This window comes from Pan troglodytes, chromosome 1 (genome assembly GCF_028858775.2).
Source record: "Pan troglodytes isolate AG18354 chromosome 1, NHGRI_mPanTro3-v2.0_pri, whole genome shotgun sequence".
In the NCBI taxonomy this organism is placed as follows: domain Eukaryota; kingdom Metazoa; phylum Chordata; class Mammalia; order Primates; family Hominidae; genus Pan; species Pan troglodytes.
In genome coordinates this window covers 224,585,511-224,605,710 of record NC_072398.2, presented here as the reverse complement: position 1 = coordinate 224,605,710, position 20,200 = coordinate 224,585,511, and the positions used below count along the sequence as shown (strand labels likewise).

Genomic DNA, 20,200 nt, shown 5'->3' with positions numbered 1-20,200 from the left:
GGGTGTAAATGAATCTGCTCCACTCTGCAAAGAAAAAGAGCACCTCTCCCCCACATGCATTCCTACGGGGCTTGCAGCCCTGGTGCCCTCACTGGCTGCCATTGAGAGCCTGTGCTCTGCACTGCCCGCCAGGTGTGCCACGGTGGCCTGACTCCACACCAAGCACTGGGGGCTGGACTTGTTTAGCCATTTCTCTCAAGATGGCCATTTCTACACTTTCATGAGAAGGAGGCCTCGCCTCCGTTGGAGTGGCTGAGTGGTGCATCCAGCTGGTTCCTGGGACTGGGGACAGGTTTTAGTGCTCCGAGAATCTGGGTGGTTGTTGTTTTTTTTTATGGAGTTTTGCTCTTGTTGCCCGGGCTGGAGTGCAGTGATGCGATCTCGGCTCACCGCAACCCCCACCTCCCAGGTTCAAGTGATTCTCCTGCCTCAGCCTCCCGAGTAGCTGGGATTACAGGCATGTGCCACCATGCTGGGCTAATTTTGTATTTTTAGTAGAGATGGGGTTTCTCCATGTTGGTCAGGCTGGTCTCTAACTCCTGACCTCAGGTGATCTGCCCACCTCGGCCTCCCAAAGTGCTGGGATTACAGGAATGAGCCACCATGCTGGGCTAATTTTGTATTTTTAGTAGAGATGGGGTTTCTCCATGTTGGTCAGGCTGGTCTCTAACTCCTGACCTCAGGTGATCTGCCCACCTCGGCCTCCCAAAGTGCTGGGATTACAGGCATGAGCCACCACACCCTGCTGTATCTGGATGTTTTATGCATCCCTTTACACAGTGTGTGTATGTGTGTGTGTGTGTGTGTGTGTGTGTGTACATCTTCAGCTGATCCTTCAAAGTCTGTGGGTTTTATTGTCGTCCCCTTTTTATAGATTAGGAAGCTGCTGCTCAGACGGATTAAATCATTTGGCCCAGGTCATATGGCTAAGGGGCGCTTGGTGTCCCGCACTTCTGGAGATACAATTAACATATGGTAAAATTCCGACTTTCTGTGGCCATTCTGAGAGCTTTGGCAAATGTATGTGGTTTCCATCAGCTTGGTCCAGTGATCACCACCACAATCAATATGGAGACGGTTTCTATCAGCTCAAAAACTCACTGCACCTCTTTGTCAGATAAGCTGCTCGGCGTACTCCAGCCTCTGGGAATGAATGGCCTATTTTCAGTCCCTATAGCATTGCCTTTTCCAGAATGTCATATAAATGAAATCATACAGGATGTGGCCTTTTGAGTCTGGCTTCTTTCGCCAGACATAATGATCCTGAGATTTATCCATGTAGTTGCATGTATCAGTACTTCCTTCCTTTTTATGGGTGAGTGGTGTTCCATGGTGTGGATATACAGCAATTTGTTTAACCATTCACCTATTGAAGGATGTCTGGGCTGTTTCCAGTTGACATTACATGCCAAGGACTCTACACATTTGCATACAGGTTTTGGTGTCATCATACATTTTTATTTCTCTTGGGAAAATATATAGAGGTAAGATTGCCAGGTCGTATAGTAAATCTGTTTAACTTAATGAGAAACTACCCAACTGTGTTCCAAAGAGACTACTACTTTGCATTCCCATCAGGAATATATAAGAGTTTTAGTTGGCTGGGCACTGTGGCTCATGCCTGTAATTCCAACACTTTGGGAGGCCAAGGTGAGAGGATTGCTTGAGGCCAGGAGTTTGAGACCCTCCAAACCTCAACATGGTGAGACCCCCATCTTTTTTTTTTTTTTTTTGAGACAGTTTTGCTCTTGTTACCCAGGCTGGAGCACAATGGTGCAATCTCAGCTCACCGCAACCTCCACCTCCCGGGTTCAAGTGATTCTCCTGCCTCAGCCTCAGGAGTAGCTGGGATTACAGGCATGTGCCACCACACCCAGCTAATTTTGTATTTTTAGTAGAGTCCGGATTTCTCCATGTTGGTCAGGCTGGTCCCGAACTCCCAACCTCAGGTGATCTACCCGCCTTGGCCTCCCAAAGTGCTGGGATTACAGGCGTGAGCCACGGCACCCGGCCAAGACCCCCATCTTTACATTTTTTTTTTAATTAGCCGGAGGCTGCGCGCAATGGCTCATGCCTGTAATCCTAGCATTTTGGGAGGCCAAGGTGGGTGGATTGCCTGAGCTCAGGAGTTCGAGACCAGCCTGGGCAACATGGCAAAACCCGTCTCTACTAAAAATATAAAAAATTAGCCGGGTGTGGTGGCAGGCACCTGTAGTCCCAGCTACTTGGGAGGCTGAGGCATGAGAATTGCTTGAACCCGGAAGGCAGAGATTGCAGTGAGCTGAGATCATGCCACTGAGCTCCAGCCTGGACGACAGAGACTCTGTCTCGATCAATCAATCAATCAATCAATCAGCTGAGTGTGGTGGTTAGTGCACACCTGTAGTCCCAGCTACTTGGGAAGCTGAGGTGAGAGGATCATTGGAGGTCAGGAGTTCGAGGCTGCAGTGAGCTATGATCGCGCCACTGCGTTCCAGCCTGGATGACAGAGTGATACTATATCTCTTAAAAAAAAAAAAAAAAAAGTTTTAGTTGCTCCACATCCTTGCCAGCATTTAGTATTGTTGTTTTTAAAGCTATTCTAATAGGTACATAGTATTTCATCAAGATTTTGGTTTCCATTTCCCTAATGACTGATGTTTTTTCATGTACTTGCTTATATGCCATCTGTATGTTTACTTTAGTGGGGTGTCCAAATTTCTGTGGTCTGTTTTTCATTTTTGTTTTGTTTTGTTTTTGAGGCAGGGTCCTACTCTGTTACCCAGGCTGGAGTGCAGTGGTGTGACCACCAGCTCACTGCAGCCTTGACCTCCTGGGCTCAAGCAATCCTCTAGTCTCAGCCTTTCGAGTAGCTGAGACCACAGGCATGCACCACCACACCCAGCTAATTTTTTATTTATTTTTTCTTTTTTTTTGTAGAGATAGGGTCTCCCTATGTTGCCCAGGCTGGTCTCCAACTCCTGGGCTAAAGTGATCCTCCTGTCCCAGCCTTGTTTGTTTTTTCTTTTCTTTTTTTGGCTTTCGCATTTAATTGACACAGGATAATTGTACATGTTTATGGGATATAGTGCAATGTTTTGACACCTGTATACATTGTGTAATGATCAAATCACAGTATTTAGCATATTTAGCACCTCACACATATACCATTTCTTTGAGGTGAAAACATTTAAAATCCTCTCTTTTAGCTATTTCGAAATATAGAATACAATATTGTTAACCATAGTCTCCCTAGTATGCCATCAAACACTAGAAATTATTCCTTTTATCTAACTGTATTTTTATACTCATTAACCAAACCCTCTTCATCCTCCTTCTCCAGGTTCTGGTAACCACTATTCTACTCTCTACGTCTATGAGATCAACTTCTTAAGATTCCACATATGGATGAGATCATGCAGTGTTTGTCTTTCTGTGCCAGGCTTATTTCACTTAACAAAATGTCCTCTAGGTAGGTTCATCCATGTTGCTACAAATGGCAGGATTTCATTCTTTTTTATGACTGAAGAGTATTGCATTGTGTATATGTACCACATTTTCTTTATACCTTCATCTGCTGATGAACACTTAGGTTGATTCTATGTCTTGGCTATTGTGAATAGTGCTGCAATAAACATGGGAGTGCAGATATAATGATTTCGTTTGCTTTGGATGTATATATTCAGTAGTAGGATTGCTGAATCATATGGTAGTTCTATTTTTAATTTTTTGAGGAACTTCCAAAATGTTTTCCATAATGGCTGTACTAATTTACATTCCTACCAACAGTGTATGAGATTCCCCCTTTCTCCACATTTATGCCAGCTTTTGTTATTTTTTGCCTCTTTGATTAGCCATTCTAATTGGGGTAAGGTGATATCTCATTGTGGTTTTGACTTGCATTTCCCTGATGATTAGTGATGTTGAGCATTTTTAAAATGTACTTGTTGACCATTTGTATGCTGTCTTTTGAGAAATGTTTATTCAGGTTTTTTGCCCACTTTTTAATCAGATTATTTGTTTTCTTGCTACTGAGTTATTTCAGTTCCTTATACATTCTGGATATTAAGCCCTTGTCAGATACACAGTTTGCAAATATTTTCTCCTATTCTGCAGCTTGTCTTTTCACTCTGTTTATTGTTTCCTTTGCTGTGCAGAAGCTTTTTAAATTTGATGTAATCCCATTTGTCTGTTGTTCCTTTTGTTGCCTATGCTTTTGAGGTATTATTTTTAAAAAGTCCTTACCCAGACCAATATCATGAAGCATTTCCCCTATATTTTCTTGTAGTAGTTCTGTGTGTGTGTGTGTGTGTGTGTGTGTGTGTGTGTGTGTGGTGTTTCTTTTTTTTTTTTGTTTTCTGAGATGGAGTTTCACCCTTCTTGACCAGGCTGCAATGCAGTGGTGCAATCTCAGCTCACTGCAACCTCTGCCTCCTGGGTTCAAGCTATTCTTCTGCCTCAGCGTCCCAAGTAGCCAGGACTACAGGTGTCCGCCACCACGCCTGGTTAACTTTTGTATTTTTGGTAGAGACGGGGTTTCACCATGTTGTCCAGGCTGGTCTCAAACTCCTGACCTCGGGTGATCCACCTGCCTCAGCCTCCCAAAGCGCTGGGATTACAGGCGTGAGCCACCGCACCTGGCCTCTTCTAGTAGTTTTATTGTTTCAGTTCTTACATATAAGAATATTTAATCCATTTTGTTTTTTTATATGGTGAGAGATAGGCTCTAATTTCATTCTTATGCATGTAGATGTCCAGTTTTCCCAGCAAAACTTACTGAAGAGACTGCCCTTTCCCCAATGTGTATTATTGTTGCCTTTGTTGAAAATTGGTTCCCTGTAAGTACACAGATTTATTTCTGTGTTCTCTATTCTGTTCCATTCGTCTATATGTCTGTGTTTATGGTGGTGCCATGCTGTTTTGATTATTATAGCTTTGTTGTATATTTTGAAGGTAGGTAATGTGATGGCCCCTCTGGCTTTATTCATTTTACTCAAAATTGATTTCGCTATTCAGAGTCTTTTATGGTTCCATATGAATTTCCTGATTGTTTTATCTGTTTCTAGGAACAATGTTATTGGTATTTTGATACAGGTTGCATCAAACCTGTAGATTGATTTGGGTAATGTGAACATTTTAACAACATCAATTCTTCCAATCCATGAATATGGGATATCTTTTCATTTATTTGTGTCTTCTTCCATTTCTTATATCAATTTTTTTATAGTTTTCATTGTAGAACTCTGTGACCTCTTTGTTTAAATTTATTACTAGGTACCTTAGTTTTTTGGTAGCTATGGTAAATGGGGTTGTTTCTTGATTTCTTTTTCAGATAATTCACTATTGGCATATAAAAAACCTCCTGATTTTTATTTCCTACAACTTTACTGAATTCATTTATTAGTTCTAATGGGTCTTTTTTGGTGGAGTCTTTAGGGTTTTCTTTATATAAGATCATGTCATCTGCAAACAGGGATGTTATGGTTTGGATATTTGACCCCTCCAAAGCTCATATTGAAATTTGATATCCATTGTTGGAGATGGGACCTAATGGGAGGTGTTTGGGTCATGCAGGCAGATCCCTCATGAATGACCTGGTGTCATCCTCACAGTAATGAGGGAATTCGTGTTTTGTTAGTTCCCACGATAGCTTGTTCAAAAGAGCCTGGCACATTCCCTCACACCTCTCTCTTGCCTCCTCTCTCATCAAGTGATCTCTGCACACACTGGCTCTCTTTCCTCTTCCACCATGAGTGGAAAAAGCTTGAGGCCCTCACTAGATGCAGATGCTGACACTAAGCTTTTTGTACAGCCTGTAGAGCCATGAGCTAAATAAATCTCTTTTCTTTACAAGTTACCTAGCCTCAGGTATTCCTTTATAGCAATACAAATAGACTAAGACAGGAACAATGTGAGTTTGTGTTTTCCAACTTAGATGCCCTTTATTTCTTTCTCTTGCCTAATTGCACTAACTAAAACTTCCAGTACTATTTTGAATAAAAGTGGTAAAAGAGGGCATCATTGTCTTATTCCAGATCTTAGAAGAAAAGCATTTAATTTTTTCCAGTTCAATATGATGTTAGCTGTGTGTTTGTCATATATGACCTTTATTGTGTTGAGGTACATTTCCTCTATATCTGATTTTTAAAGAGTTGTATGATGAAGGGATGTCAAATTTTATCAAATGCTTTTTCTGTGTCTACTGAAGTGATTGTATAGTTTTTGTCCTTGATTATGTTAATGTGATGTATCATGCTTATTGACTTGCATATGTTGAACCATCCTTGCATCCCTGGGATGAGTACCACTTGATCATGGTTAATGATCTCTTTAATGTACTGTTGAATTCAGTTTGCTAGTATTTTGTTGAGGACTTTTGCATCTGTTTTCATCATGTAGACTGGCCTGCAGTTTTCTTTTCTGTGTGAGTGTGTTCTTTTCTGGTTTTGGTATCAGGGTAATGCCAGCCTCACAGAATGAGTTTGGAAGAATTCCCTCTTAATTTTTTGGAATCGTTTGGAAAACATTGGTAATAGTTATTTAAATATTTGGTAGAACTCAGCAATGAAGTCATCAGGTCCTGGACTTTTCTTTGATAGGAGATTTTATTATTAATTTAACTCATTACTCATTATTCATTTGTTCCAATTTTCTATTTCTTCATAATTCAATTTTATTAGGTTGTATGTGTTCAGAAATTTTTCCATTTCCTCTAAGTTTTCCAATTTGTTGCCATATAGTTGTTCATAATAGTCTCTTATGATCCTTTGTATTTCTGTGATATCACTTATAATGTTGCCTTTTCATCTCTGATTTTTTTTAAATTTGGGTTTTCTCTCTTTGTTCCTTAGGTAGTCTAGAGAACAGTTTGTTGATTTTTTTGTATCAATATATCAACAAAACAAAGAAAACCAACCTTTATTTTGTTGATATATTGTATTGGGTTTTGGTCTGTATTTTGTTTATTCCTGCTCTCATCTCTATTTTTTATTGCTATCTACTAATTCTGGGTTTAGCTTGTTCTTGTTTTTCTAGTTCCCTGAAGTGCAATGTTAAATTTTTTTATTTGAGATCTTTCTACTTTTTTGATACAGGCATTTATTGCTATAAACTTCTCTCTTAGAACTTGTATTCCATAGGTTGTGGTATGTTATGTTTCCATTTTTAATTTGTCCCAAGAATTTTGTCATTGATCCATTGGTAATTCATGGGCATGTTGTTTAATTTTCATGTATTCATATGGCTTCCAAAGTTTCTCCTGTTATTGATTTTTAGTTTTATTCCATTATGATCAGAAAAGATACATGATATTATTTTTATTTAAAAAAACTTTTTGAGACTTGTTTCGTGACCTAAGTAACATATGGCCTATCTTGGAGAAAGTGCCATGTGCTGTAGAGAAGAATGTATATTCTGCAGCTGCTGGATAAAATGTTCTGTAAATGTTTTTTAGGTCCATTTGATCTAGAGTTTAGTTTAAATATAATGTTTCTATGTTGATTTTCAGTCTGGATGATCTGTTCATTGCTGAATGTGGGGCTGGATATTGGAGTCTCCTACTATTATTGTATTGCAATCTATCTCTTCCTTCAGAAGTTAGATATAATAATATTGCTCTCTCTCTCTCTCTCTCTCTCTCTATATATATATATATATATATATTTGCTTAATATATCTGGGTGCCCCAATGTTGGGTGCATGTGTATTTAAAAACATTATATCCTGTGATGAATTGACCACTTTATTATTATATAGCAAGTGTCTTTTTCTCTTTTTACAGCTTTTGATTTAAAGTCTGTTTTATCTGATATAAGTATGGCTACTCCTGCACTCTTTTATTTTCCATTTGCATGGAATATCATTTTCCATCTGCATGGAATATCATTTTCCATCCCTTTACTTTCAGTTTATTAGTGTCCTTACAGGTGAACTGAGTCTCTTGTAGGCAGCACATAGTCAAGTTGTGTTTTCTTATCCATTCAGCCACTCTGTATCTTTTACCTGGGAAACTTAATCCATTTACATTGAATTTATTCATAAGTTGGTGGAATAAATCTATCAATTTATTATTGATAGGTAAGGACTTACTCCTGCCATTTTTAAGTGTTTTTTGGCTCTTTTGTACATCCTGTGTTCCTTTCTTTCTCTCTTATTGTTTACCCTTGAGGTTTGGTGATTTTCTATAATAATAAGCTTTGATTCCTTTCTCTTTTTCATTTGTGTATCTGCTATAGTTTTTTCCTTTGTAGTTACTATGGGGTTTACATTAACAATCTTATAGTTATAGTATACTATTGTAAGCTGATAATAACTTATCTTTGGCTGCATTTAAATATTCCAGACTTTTACCCTAACCACTCCCCCATTTTTAATTTTGTTGCTTAATTTATATCTTTTTATATTTTGTGTTCCTTAGCAACTTATTTTAGCATAGTTATTGTTGATCATTTTGACTTTTAACCTTCTGCTGTAGTTTGGATATGTTTGTCCCTCAAACCTCATGCTGAAATTTGATCCCCAATGTTGGAAGTAAGACCTAATGGGAGGTGTTTGTATCATGGGGGTGGATCCTTCATGAAAGGTTTGGTTCTGTTCTCATGGTAATGAATGCATTCTTGCTCTGTTAGTTCCTGTGAGAGTTCCCCCAAGAGCTCATGGTTTAAAATAGCCTGGCACCTTCTCTCTCTCTCTTGCATTTATTTATCACCAAGTGATCTTTGCACATTCCTGCTTCCATTTTCCTTCCTGCCATGAGTGGAAGCAGCCTGTAGCCCTCACCAGAAGCAGATGGTGATGCCATGCTTCTAATACAGCCTGTAGAACCATGAGCTAAATAAACCTCTTTTCTTTATAAGCTACCCAGCCTCAGGTATTCCTTTATAGCAACACAAAAATGGACTAAGGCACCTTCATACTAGAGGTTTGAAAAAGTATGTATCATCATTACAGTAATGTAGTATTCTGAATTTGATAACAAATTTATCTGCATCCGTGAGATTATGCTTTCATATGTTTCACAATAGTAATTATTGTTCCTTTACTTCTGGTTGAAGTACTCCCTTAAGTATTTCTTGTGAGGCTGGTCTAGTGGTGATGAATACCCTCAGCTTTGTTTGTCTGGGACAGACTATTTCTCCTTCATTTCTGAAAGATAGTTTTGTTGGGCATAATATTCTAGGCTGGCAGGTTTTTTTTCTTCCAGCACTTTGAATATATTATCCCATTCTCTCCTGGTCTGCAAGGTTTGTGCTGAGAAATCTGCTGATAGTTTAATGGGGATTTTCTTTTTTTTTTTTTCTTTTGAAATAATTTTTATTTATTTATTTATTTATTTATTTTTATTGATTATTCTTGGGTGTTTCTCGCAGAGGGGGATTTAGCAGAGTCATAGGACAATAGTGGAGGGAAGGTCAGCAGATAAACAAGTGAACAAAGGTCTCTGGTTTTCCTAGGCAGAGGACCCTGCGGCCTTCTGCAGTGTTTGTGTCCCTGGGTACTTGAGATTAGGGAGTGGTGATGACTCTTAATGAGCATGCTGCCTTCAAGCATCTGTTTAACAAAGCACATCTTGCACCGCCCTTAATCCATTTAACCCTGAGTGGACACAGCACATGTTTCAGAGAGCACAGGGTTGGGGGTAAGGTCACAGATCAACAGGATAAGAATTTTTCTTAGTACAGAACAAAATGAAAAGTCTCCCATGTCTACCTCTTTCTACACAGACACGGCAACCATCCGATTTCTCAATCTTTTCCCCACCTTTCCCCCCTTTCTATTCCACAAAACCGCCTTTGTCATCATGGCCCGTTCTCAATGAGCTGTTGGGTACACCTCCCAGACGGGGTGGTGGCCAGGCAGAGGGGCTCCTCACTTCCCAGTAGGGGCGGCCGGGCAGAGGGGCTCCTCACTTCCCAGTAGGGGCGGGCGGGCAGAGGCGCCCCTCGCCTCCCGGATGGGGCGGCTGGCCGGGCAGAGGGCTGACACCCCCACCTCCCTCCCGGACGGGGCGGCTGGCCGGGCGGGGGGCTGACCCCCCCACCTCCCTCCCTGATGGGGCGGCTGGCCAGGCAGCAGGGCTCCTCACTTCCCAGTAGGGGCGGCCGGGCAGAGGCGCCCCTCACCTCCCGGACGGGGCGGCTGTCCGGGCGGGGGGCTGACCCCCTCACCTCCCTCCCGGACGGGGCGGCTGGCCGGGCAGAGGGGCTCCTCACTTCCCAGTAGGGGTGGCCAGGCAGAGGCGCCCCTTGCCTCCCGGCCGGGGTGGCTGGCCGGGCGGGGGGCTGACCCCCCCACCTCCCTCCCGGACGGAGCGGCTGGCTGGGCGGGGTCTGACCCCCCCACCTCCCTCCCAGACGGGGCGGCTGGCCGGGCAGAGGGGCTCCTCACTTCCCAGTAGGGGCGGCCGGGCAGAGGCGCCCCTCACCTCCCGGACGGGGCGGCTGGCCGGGCGGGGGGCTGACCCCCCCACCTCCCTCCCGGACGGGGCGGCTGGCCTGGCGGGGGCTGACCCCCACCTCCCTTCCGGACGGGGTGGCTGCTGGGCGGAGACGCTCCTCACTTCCCAGACGGGGTGACTGCCGGGCGGAGGGGCTCCTCACTTCTCAGACGGGGCGGCTGCCAGGCGGAGGGGCTCCTCACTTCTCAGACGGGCGGTTGCCAGGCAGAGGGTCTCCTCACTTCTCAGACGGGGCGGCCGGGCAGAGACGCTCCTCACCTCCCAGACGGGGTTGCGGCCGGGTAGAGGCGCTCCTCACATCTTAATGGGGATTTTCTTATAATGACTTCATGCTTTTATCTTGCACCTTTTAAAATTATCTCTGTCTCTGACTTTTGACAGTTTAAATATAATGTTCCTTGGAGAGGACCTCTTTGGGTTGAACCTGTTTGAGGTCTTTTGAGCTTCATGGATCTAGATGTCCATATGTCTATCAAGACTTGGACAATTTTCAACTATTATTTTGTTAAATAAGATTTCTGTGCCTTTTACCAACTGTTAGTCCTCTGAAAACCTCATAATGAAGATATTTGTCAGCTTAATGGTGTCCCACAAGTACTATAAGCTTTCTTTACTCTTTTGGATTCTGTTTTCTCTTTTGTACTGTGGGTTATTTCAAAAGACATGTCTTTAAGTTTAGAAATTCTTATTTCTACTTGATCTAGTCTGCTGCTGATGTTCTCAATTACATTTTTAATTTTATTCATTGAATTCTTCAGCTGTAAGACTTTGTTTGGTTCTTTTTTTATATACATCTATCTCTTTGTTGAATTTCTCATTCAGATCATGATTTGTTTTCCTGATTTCATTGAATTCTTTACCCATGTTCTCTTTTACCTCACTGAGTTCCCTTAAGATAATTATATTGAGCTTTTTCCAGGCAATTTGTAAATTTCTATTTCTTTGGGGTCAGTTAGTAGAGAGGTATTGTTTCTCTGATGGTGTCATATTTCTTTGTTGTTTTTTTTTCATGTTTGTTGTGTTCCTGCATAGATAGCTGTACATCTGGTGGAATGGTCACCTCTCCCAATTTTATAGGGTGGCTTTCATAGGGAAAGACTTTCATCTTCAGATATGTCCTAGAGTATACGTTGGGTAGGGTGCATTGGCTTTGGTTCCAGGTAGGCACAGTAGTAATCTCTATGAAGTTTCTTTTGCTGTATCAACATCAGTGATGCCTGTGAGTACCTCAGTGACCTAGGCTGCTAGAGTTTGTGTGGCTGATCCACCCCACTTGGGTGCTGCTCCTGTGGAAGTGGGGCACCAGACTAGTTTGCATGCTGAGGGAGTATTTCAAGAGTTCTTTATATATTCTAGATACAAGTCATTTATCATTATGTGATTTGCAAATATTGTCTTTGAGTCTATAGCTTATCATCTTATTCTCATTTTATTCCCTTAATGTTGTGTCTTTCAAAGAATAGGTGTTCTTAATTTTGATGAAGTAAAATGGATCAATTTGTTCATTTATGAATTGTGTTTTTGGTGTCATATCTAAGCAATCTTTGCCTCATTCAAGATCACAAACATTTTCTATCCTTTTTCTAGTTTTATAATTTTATATTATGTCTATCATCTGCTTTGCATTAACATTTGTATATGGTGCAAGGTATAGATTAAGAGGTGTTTTTCTTTTTAATGTATGGGTATACAAATTTTCAGTACCATTTATTGAAATGACTGTCCTTTTTCCATTGAATTGCCTTTGCACTTTTGTTGAAAATCAATTGGTCATATATGTGTGATTCTGTTTCTAGACTAGTTCATTGATAACTACACCTTTGCCAATTCTATACTACCTTGATTACTGCATTATTATGGTAAGTCTTGAAATCACGTAGAATGTCTTCCAACTTCATTCTTTTTCAAAAATTGTTTTGGAAATTCTGCTTCCTTTGCATTTTCATATAAAATTTAGAATTAGTTTGTTCACTTCTAAAAAAAAAATCCTTCTGGGAATTTAATCGGGACTGCATTGAATCTATAGATCAGTTTGGGGAGAATTAACGTAACTATTGGGTCTTCACATCAACATGGTATGTTTCTCCATTTATTTAGGTCTCCTTTGATTTCTTTCATTAGTGCTCTCTAGTTTTCAGCATCCAGATCTTAAACATATTTAGTTTGATTCATTATTAACTTTTTTGTTGCTATCATAAATGATACTGTTTTTTCCTCATTTCCAATTTTACATTGCTATTATATAAAAATGCAGTTTATTTTTGGTTGTTGTATATTGACCTGAGCTTAGGTCTTTATGGCTCCACATCCAGCTCTATGCTTCCCACTCCCCACCCTCTAGGCTGTTTCCTTGGCAGCAGGAGCAGCCCTGGGAACTAGGTTACTATGTTATGATCCCCATGCCTGACTCTGAGTCACCTTAAAGGAGTGAGTCACCAGCCTCTCTTGCAGTAGTTTTCCTCTCCCTAAAGCAAGGATTAAACCACTTGCTCTCTTATTGCTCCCAGGAATGTTAAAGATGAGTGACTAAGGCAGCAAGGGCGTCAGCACTCTGACATGAATAGTTTGACGTAATTGAGACCTGGTAGTTTTGTGGGTTTTTTCCTAATCCAGGTGTTATTGTCAATTACATGTTGGGAAAAAGAGATGAAGGTGGGATGAGTCAGGAGACAGCTGCTCACACTCTGTAGGGCTCCAGCTGCTTTCCTCCACCCTCTCACAGCCTCAGAAGACCCCTGGTCCTCCCTTGTTTTGCCTACTCTGCCAACCCAAAAGTACCTCTTTCTCCCCTCACCTTTCTATTTTAACCATCTGAGAGATCCAGCTTGAGCCTTCCCTCCTCACCTTCTTCTGCTGCATGACATTACCCGGCACCTGTCAATCTCCCTGAGGCCATGATAGGCAGCACTGTCCCCCAGCTTGGGGTTAGATATCTGTCCCATCGCCCAAAAATATGAACGTGAGGAGGGCATCTTTTCTGTGGCCTGTCATAGGTCCCATTATATGCCCCAGTCGTGATGGGGGCTTAACAAATAAGTAAGTAAAGCCACGCTATGCTCAGGGTCTGCAGCTTTTCCTTCCCCTCCTTTCTTTGTGGTTTGCAGTTGTCTTGGGAGGGCCTTCTGTCTGGGTTTGACAGTGAACATGAGTAAAGTGAGCAGGGGCTTTGGCAAGAAGAGTGGTGAGCAGAAGCTGCTGGAGACTTGGGGGCTGCACAGGACCTAACTTTTGAAACTGAAAGCAAAGTCAAGTCTAAAATACATCACATTAACCCTCTTTTGGTCTGTCTGTCTCTTTCTCAGACAGTGTCCCTGCTGAGAGTAAGAAGTGTTCTCAAAGCCTTTTCCATAGCTGGAATGGGGCACGCGGGACTCGCATCCATTCATTCACAAAATGGTACCTGGTACAGAGTAAGGGATTAGAGAATATTGTTTGAATAAATGAACAAATGATTCTGCCTTATGTGCCAGGCACTGTGCTAGCTCTTTGGGACACTAAGATGAATAGAAAATGATATTAATCACCCAGGCGCGGTGGCTCACGCCTATAATCCCAGCACCTTGGGAGGCCTAGGTGGGGGGATCAACTGAGGTCAGGAGTTCGAGACCAGCCTGCCCAACATGGCAAAACCCCGTCTCTACTAAAAATACAAAAAATTAGCCAGGCGTGATGATGGGTGCCTGTAATCCCAGCTACTCGAGAGGCTGAGACAGGAGAATCGCTTGAACCCAGGAGGCGGAGGTTGCAGTGAACCAGGATCGTACCACTGCACTCCAGCCTGGGCAACAAGAATGAAACTCCATCTCAAAAAAAAGAAAGAAAATGATATTAATCCCCAAGCAGCTCATGGCCTAGTGAGGGAGGCAGACACAAACATATAAATAACACTCTGTGGGGAATCCCAGTGAGAGAGATCTCTTTAAGTGTATGTAGCGAGATCAGAGCGCGGAAAGTACCAAGGAAGGCTTCCTGGAGGAGGTAACACTAGGCTTTCAAGAACAAGTAGGAGCTGGTCAGGTGTTAGTGAAGGGGTGAAGGGGAAGAGGCACAGGGACAACCTGAGTGTGGGGATGGGGAGCAGCATGGTGCTTTGGTGGTGCTACCGGCAAAGGTGAGTAGTCTGTGGTGTTCCCTCTGAAGCCGAGGACCACCACCAGCCCTATGGCTGCAGGGTCAGCACTGCACCTGGGACCATCTAGAACCTGGTTGATCTGGCATGGGAAGAAGTTGTTGAGTGATAACAGGTGCTGGCTTCTGTGCTGAGGCTTCCAAAGGTCCTCAGTGAATCCTCACCGCAACCCCCCAAGGGACGTACCAGGACTAGTCATTTTACAAGTGAGGAAATGGGTGCAGGGAGGCAAAGGAGCTTCCCCAAGGTCTCTGGCTTCTCAGTGGCAGAGTCCGGACCCCTGACCCCTGTGGGATCCTACCTGCCTAGAGTGCTCCTGGAGAGCAGCGGGGAGGGATGCTGTTTACTGAACACCTTTTGTGGCTTGGTGCTGGGCTGGGCAGCAGATATCTGTGATCTCATTTTATTCTCACAAATACATGGGTGGGTGGTTTTATCTGCATTTTACAAGGGAGGACACTGCCCCATCCGATGTCACAGTTTTGGACTCAGAGATCCCCATTCCCGACACCACCCGCACTCTTGTCCCGCCATGGCCCATTGGCCAACGAGCTCGCCACGCTCTGGACCCGTTTGTGAACCTCTTTCTGGGGTTGGCCCCAACTCCCGGAAGATGCCTTTGTACTTGCTTTTTCTACTGAGACCTCACTCTGGCCACTGAGCCTCTCCAAAAGCCTCCTCCAACACCCAACACCCTATTCTGTACAATTCTATATGCATTTGAAATGGGCTTCTGATGTCCTCTGGTGTTGGTCACCCCCAAGTGTCCACGAGAAGGTGAGCCCCTTTGGGCAGAGACCACCTTTTGTGCAGGCTTCCCGAGGAGAGTGGCCTGTTGCCACGCACAAAGCTGATGGGAAATGTGAGCTCTGGAGTTGTGGGGTGACACTATCTGTGTTGTATCGTTGCTGGAGAATTCGCTGGCCCAGGAGTTTTGGGGACACTCTCCTCAGCTTGAGCTGCAGGCCCACGTCCGTCCCCTCACCCTGGCTCCCCAGGAGTCCTGCTGAGGGCTTCCTATAGGAAGCCAAGCTCTGAGACATGGAGCCACCCTCACCAGAGCCGCCTACGGGAAAGGAAGAGCCAGCCTCCTTTCCTTTGGGGCAGCTGGAAGACAATGTACAACACATTTTGAGAAAGTCTCTGCAGAACAAGAAAATTGACGAATACTTTCAGGTCTGTAGTCAAAGGAATCTGGAGTATGCTGCCTCCTTAGTTCATGACTAGCAGAAAATAAAAGGGTCTTTTTTTGTTTGTTTTTTGGGGTTTTTTTTTTTTTTTTTTTAGTGTAACAATGACTTATACAGTTGAGGTGAAGTGAAAATATCATTACAATAGAGGTGACGTTAACTTGCTACCGATTGTGCCTGGTACTCATCTGTGAGTCATGCAGGTGAGCCATGCTGTTGGAGGCTGGTCTCTGTGGGCTAAGAGGTCCCCGGGCCTTCCCTCCTCCCTCACTTCCTGCAGGCAAGTAGGATGCGTCCTCCATGGAGTCTCTGCATTTTCTAACTCAATAATGGAGTCAGATATCCCGGTAGAGGACCAGACTTGGGGGCCACAAGATGGGCCTAAAAGCGCATCTTGAAGGCCTAGTGTCACCTCCTCCAGGACTTCCTTGGTACTTCTCTCTCTCTGATTTCACTATATACACTTAGAAAAAAAGCTTTTCTTTTCTTTTTTTTTTTTTGGTTTGTTTGCTGTTGTTGTTATTTTGAGATAGGGTCTCACTCTGTCACCCAGGCTGGAGTGCAGTAGCACGATCTTGGGTCGCTTCAGCCTTAACTTCTCAGGCTCAAGCAATCCTCCCACTTCAGCCTCCAGAACAGTTGATACTACAGGCATGTGCCACCATGCCTGGCTAATTTTTGTATTTTTTTAGAGACGGGATCACCATGTTGCCCAGGCTGATCTTGAACTCCTAGGCTCAAGTCATCTGCCCACCTTGGCCTCCCACAGTGCTGGGATTACAGGTGTAAGTCACCATACCCGGCCTGCAACAAGCTTTGATCTTAAACATGTGAGTTATTTTTACCAGGCCTCAGTTTCCTGATCTGTAAATGGGTATAACACCACACTGGGTGGATGTGAGGCTTCCACACACTGATAGGTCAACAGCAGTGCAGTGCCCTGGAGGAGGACCAAGCATGCCTCAGTGTTGAAAGAGTAACTAACTAGGTGCTGACTGAGGACAGCACCTCCCCAGCTGTTGGGGGACAGAAGGGGGCACTGTTCTCGAAGCAGCTGCCCTGCTGTTGGGGATTTGGGGGATTTTGCTGTTGTGAGGGTGAGCCCGGCACTGCAGTGGCCCCGGCACTGCAGTGGGAGACTCACAGAACACTCTGGACAGAGGTTAAATGGTGAGGAACAAGGGTCCCCACAATGGCAGAGCTGGAGCTTCTGCAGCAGCATGAGCTCCTGGTGCCTGTCACTTCCTGTGATAAGTAAATCTTGTCCAGTCTCCAGATTGCTTTGGATCCAGAGGATGAGAAGGGCTATGCCAAGTGGGCAATGTCCTGGGCATGGCAGAGAGGGGGCCATGATATGGACCAAGAAGCATGAACCAGCTTTTACAGTATCCAGCACCAGGGGTGCCCCAAACCCTAGACTCTGACAAGGAAGGAGGAGGCTGTTTCAGAGCACAGCTGGCACCACAGCTAACCAGTAGTAAGTGTTCCTGAAAGATAGGACATGAGGCCAGAAGCCACTATGCAGGGCAGTCCTCCAAGTCTTAGATGAACAATCGGGATAGGGAAGGGCTTGAAAACTCTTTATACTGGACACTCGGAAAGTGTCTTTGGTTTGACAACAATATCCATGGCTTTGCCTTTTCTCACCATCTTCAAGTGCTCACATGTGCATGCAGGTGTACACACACATGCACAGGCACACACATGCACACAAGCACACACGGATGTACACGCACACGCATGCACACACACACGAGCACACGCACACACATGCACACAGAGAGATGCATACATGTATACACAAGCAGGGCTTACATGTAAAGGGGACTACTTCCTAAGGCCCCTGGGCCTGGGCGGCGGCTCTACCCAGAAGCATTTGTGTCCTGTCACTCCCCAAGTGGCCCACTGCTGCCCCCGCAGCCCCCCTCCCGGCAATGGGTAGAGTTACACAGGCTTTTCAAAAAACCTCACCTGAGTTTCTGCCAGTTTTCTTTCTGAGTGATATTTGCATAAACCACTCCTAGACACGCACATCCAACTGTGAGAGGGGACATTCTGAGGCCTCATCAGTTTCATGTCTCAGCCCCCAACCATCTGTCTCCTGGGCTTTGGTAGAGCTTGGAACTAAGTGCCCGCAGCCCGGCGGCACATGCAACCTTGCACTTAGTGCGACAGACATCAGGCGGCTGCTGAACACTGCTCGATTCATTGAAGGCGGGCGGCCAAGCAGGCCCTTCTGAGCAGGTTCTGGTGCCATCGCTGCTCGGCCCCATGCATAGGTTAGTGATAATATGCTCCTTCCTACCCAGCCTCCCTGAAGCACCTGTCGGCTGGCAAGGTTACTAAAAGAACTGACTTGGGGGGCTCATAGCTGCTGGGGTAGTAACTGCAGGGGAAGATACAGAGGCTATTAAAGCCAGGGCCTTTGGTGTAGCCCAGGCTCGGGGAGGGCACAGGCTGTCTTGGGGGACCACAGACAGGCACCTGCATGCAGTGTGTGACTGGAGGGTCTGGGAAGGGCCCTGCTCTGTGGGGACCCTCACTCTTCACTCTGAAGTCTGAAGTCTCAGGGCTGAGGAAGAGGCTACCCATGGTGAGCTGGGAGGAGCTGAGCTGCCCTAGAGAGTGGAGCCACCTTGAGGGAGTTGTTTCCCTGTGTTGGCCTCACCTCCCCACCCCCAAATGCAAAGGACATGGGTGGGTGTTGGGGGGTGACTGCAAAGGTGGTCTCTAGGCCCCTCTGGCTTTAAGAATGAAAGCCCTTTGATTTGCACTGAGACAGCGCATCTCCGTCCAACACACTGGGGATGCCCGTGCCAGCCTGCAGGTCTCTGCCAGGCATGTTCACGAGGTGCTGCTTGGTTTTAGAAGGGAGCCTGATGCCCAGGCCAAGGTCCAGGCATGGATGTAGGTGACCAAGACCATCGCAGGGCATTGGGGGCCTGGGGACAGTCCCCCAGGAAGGGAGGGAGCCAGGGCCATCTTGCATTCTATCCCATTTTTACCTTGGCCTACCCTACATTCAAGGAGGGTTCTCCCAAGCCCACTGGAGAGGACTTGTTTGCTTCTTAGAGGAGCCAGAAGTTCTCAACAAACACCAATGCAAGCAGAGAGCTGGCCAAAGACCCTGAGTGGGAGAAAGGTTGGAAGCAGGCCTGGCACCGGCCACGAGGCCTGGTCGTGGGTGCTCTCTGTCCCGCCTGCTCCATCCAGGAGGCATCTCAGGGACAGAGCTCATGGTGGTCCTCTGGCCACCTGAGATGGGTCTCAGGTGTCATCTGAACGAAGTGGTTGCAAGTGGCTCAGGGGGAAATCGGAGACCAGGGCCCCTGGCCAAGCCTGGCAATGGCGGGGCAGACAGAGACTCCTGAGAATAGGGACCAAGCATGTCTGCGTTAGCTTTGCATCTTTGTGCTCAGCAAGGACTTGGCACAGAACAGCTGCTCCGCGTGTCTGTGGAGTAAGAGGTGGAGCCCCTGAGCCTTCTGCGAGCAGCGGGGCTGGTGGGGTCCCGGTCATTAGGAGCAGCCCCTCCCCTCCTCCCCATGCCTCGCCTCGCTCCTGCCAGGTGTGCTGTCTTGGCCAGGCCTCTGCTGACCTCAACTGTCTCTATGTCCTGAGCCGCTTGGCCACTTGTGGGAGCCTCAGAGGAGATGTAGGGACAGGGTAGGGAGGAGGAAGCCACCCTGGGCAGCACCTCTGCCCTGGCTGGAGTCTCCCTGCTGAGCCACAGCTTCACAGGCTGCTCTCGATTTTGGTGATGGTGCCAGGTGGGCATGCATGGCCATCAGCTTCTGGGCACTGCCATCTACAGTAAGCCCTGGGCGCCAGGCGGCCTGGGTCCTCAGCCTCCATAGCACGCCTTGCTGGGCAAGCATCAGAGCCGAGAGGACAATGGTGATCATCTAGTTCATCTCTCTGAATTGGCAGGTGGGGAAACTGGGGCCCCAAGTCTGGCACTCATTGGCAGCAGGTCCCAGGGTTCCCCCTCCCACTCACACGCCTTCCTTTGCCACCCCTTGGTGCCTGCGTGCCCAGCGCCAGCCAGGTGTTCCAACCTCCCTGCCCATATGAAAGCAACAGAGGCCAGAGGCTGCTCCGGAACACTCCTCCTGTCCCAGCCTCCCCTGGCCCTCAGCAGACAACACCTAGGAACTCCTTTAAGTACCTGCCTGTGGCCCTCTCTCCAAGGTCGTGACCACGGCAGCCTGAGAGAAGGAGCTGCACATGGAGCCCAAGGGCTCTGACCTCCCAGCAGTGAGCTGCTGAGAGGCTGAGAGGAAAACTGGGCCCACCTACTCAGGGCATGCAGGCTGGACTTCCTCATCTACTAGACAATCCCAGATGGAGAGACAGAGCAGACCAAGAGGGGGATGGTGGGAAAGAGCACGACCTGATTGTCCGAATACTTCTTGGAGGGAGGAGAGCCCACTGTCAGCCCAAGAT

At 45.6% G+C, this 20,200-nt stretch overlaps 1 protein-coding gene across 18 annotated transcripts in view; it reads left to right on the top strand.

The window, feature by feature from the left end:
• CAMTA1 (calmodulin binding transcription activator 1) overlaps positions 1-20,200 on the top strand; it is a 981,226-nt gene that overhangs the window by 603,951 nt on the left and 357,075 nt on the right. The window lies entirely within an intron of this gene.